The sequence below is a fragment of the Geospiza fortis genome, unplaced genomic scaffold, assembly GCF_000277835.1.
Source record: "Geospiza fortis unplaced genomic scaffold, GeoFor_1.0 scaffold4115, whole genome shotgun sequence".
NCBI classification, from domain to species: Eukaryota; Metazoa; Chordata; class Aves; order Passeriformes; family Thraupidae; genus Geospiza; species Geospiza fortis.
In genome coordinates, this window is record NW_005055279.1 from 7,661 (window position 1) to 10,146 (window position 2,486).

At 45.9% G+C, this 2,486-nt stretch overlaps 1 long non-coding RNA gene across 1 annotated transcript; it reads left to right on the forward strand.

The window, feature by feature from the left end:
- Nucleotides 1-205: 205 nt before the first annotated feature.
- On the forward strand, nucleotides 206-741 carry LOC115949258. Its single transcript, XR_004082812.1, has 2 exons — nucleotides 206-565; nucleotides 686-741. It is a non-coding gene; the product is annotated as an uncharacterized LOC115949258 (long non-coding RNA).
- The last annotated feature ends 1,745 nt before the right edge of the window (nucleotides 742-2,486 follow it).

Genomic DNA, 2,486 nt, shown 5'->3' on the forward strand with positions numbered 1-2,486 from the left:
GTCCAGCCCAAGGTGTGGCCCCTCAGGTGCTGGAGGAGCTCAGGGTGGTGGAGAAGGACCAGGACAGGTCAGGTTGGGGTTAAAAATGAGGATTTTGGGGGTTGTGGGAAAAAACCCCGGTGATTTTCAGGTGAAAAATGGGGATTTTGGGGCTGTAAAATAGGGGTTTTTGGGGTTTGGGTTTATGGGGTCCAGCCCAAGGTGTGGCCCCTCAGGTGCTGGAGGAGCTCAGGGTGGTGGAGAAGGACCAGGACAGGTCAGGTTGGGGTTAAAAATGAGGATTTTGGGGTTTTTGTGGGGGAAAAAAAAAATTATTTTGGTGTGAAAATGAGGAATTTGGGGGTTTTGTGAAAGAAGCAGGGATTTTGGGGTGAGAAATGGCGATTTTGGGGTTAAAAATGGGATTATGGGGGTTTTTGTCAGTTTGTCTTTTGATCAGTTATCCCATTTTTACCTTTTTTCCCATTTTCACCCTTTTTTACCGTTTCTCCCCCGTTTTTCCCCTCCCAGGGGTCGGAAGTTGACTCCACAGGGGCAGCGGGACCTGGATCGCATCGCTGGGCAGGTGAGCCCTGGAGTTTTCCAGAATTTTCCCTCAAATTCGGCTGAATTTGGGCAATTTTAACCAATTTCCTCTCAAATTTAACCAATTTTAACCAATTTCCCCGTTTTTTTCCTCTTCCAGGTCGCTGCTGCCAGCAAGAAGCACTGAGGGAGCCAATAAATCACTTCACCCCCAAACTCGAGTGTGGTTTTTTGAGGAAAAAACGCCCAAAATTGGTTAAATCTCCCCAAAATAGCACCTGATAACCTAAGGGGGGGAATGCTGAAATGGGGGAGAAATCCTGAATTTGTGGCGAAAAAAATTGCAGTGAAAAAAGGAGAAAATTGCAAAAAATTGTGGTCAAAACTGCAAAAATTTTTCAGAAACTGCCCCAAAAATGTTTTTTAAGGATCCCAAAATAAAAGAAAATGTCCCAGAATAGTGGGAAAATTTTTAAAAAGGTGTCAATGCCCTGAAATTTAAAAAAAATTTCCTCATTAGTATAAAATTCCAAAATAAATTTTGATTTTTAATGTGAAATTAAAGGGTTTAGCCCAAATTGGGATATTGCCAGGGATGGCATGCCTGAAATTTGAAAATCGATTTATTAAACCCAGAATTTCCTTATTTTTGGAGTATTTTTGATTCCTGATATCCCCAGACTTAAACTGCAGCAACTTTTGCAGGAGATAAGTGGAAAAAAAGCAAATTTTGTCCCAAAATGTCAATTTTTAGCAGTAAGTGAGGGGTTTTATGGGTGAAAACACATTTGGAAAGGAGAATGTGGATTTTTTTTTTAGACATTTTTGTGTTTCACGTGGCAGTTTTGGGTCTGAATCACCTAAAATTGGTGTTTATTCCACTTACCCTCATTCTGTCCTTGCTCTGCTTCCATCGCTGTCCTGGGAGACTCCAGGATTGTAAAAAAAAAATCAATTCCCCTTTTCTTCCCTTAATTTTATCTCATGAAATGTACTTTTGGTGCAGAAAACATTTTCCCCCTCAGAAAATCAGTTTTCTCCAGAATGCTGTGATTTTTACCTCACAAAATCAGAATTGGGCCTGAAAAAAATTTTCTTTTACTAAAAAAAGAGAAGTTTGCCTCAGGAGATGATGGTTCTCCATATTAAAACACCTTCTGGCCCCAAAACCGATGATTTTTACCTCAGAAATCCAAGTTTTTACCTCACAAAAAATTTTTCCCCTCACGGAGCCGCGGCTCGCCTCAGGGACTGCGGAGGTGGGGCGGGGCCAAGGGAGGAACGGCGGGCTCTGATTGGTCGCTGCGGCGGGAGGGGGCGTGGCCGAGGCAAAGGGCGGGAAAAGCGCTGAGGGAGCAGCCGCCATTTTGTCCGCGGCGCCTCAGGGGAAGGCGGCAGCGGCGGGGGTCGGACAAAGGTGTCACCACCTCCTAAAGGTGTCACCACCCCTCACAAAGGTGTCACCACCTCCTAAAGGTGTCACCACCCCTCACAAAGGTGTCACCACCTCCTAAAGGTGTCACCACCCCTCACAAAGGTGTCAGCACCTTCCACCCAAGCCTGGGGCTGCGGCTGGGCCGGTTCTGCTGCTCCCGCCCTGTTCCCTCAGCCGGGATGCCCTCAGGGGAAAGGGCGCGTTCATCTTCATCATCCTCTGCGATTCTTCCACCGTCATCCCGCTAAAGAGCTCTGGGAAGGACTCAACTCATCCCTCACCACGGGATTTGGGGATAAAAATGCAGAAATGGGAGGTGGAGTGGTGCTGGTTTTGTGTCTTGGCCCCAACGCTTCAATCGCCGTGTCCCCCAAACCGTTTTGGGCCTGTTTATTCCCCTTTTGGCCTTTTATATCACCATTTTTGTTCTATTAACCCCATTTCAACCATTTAAGTTGTGTGTCACCCATGTCTTGGCAATTCCAGTTGTCTTGGCCCATTTTTGCCCAATTTTGGCCATTTCAGC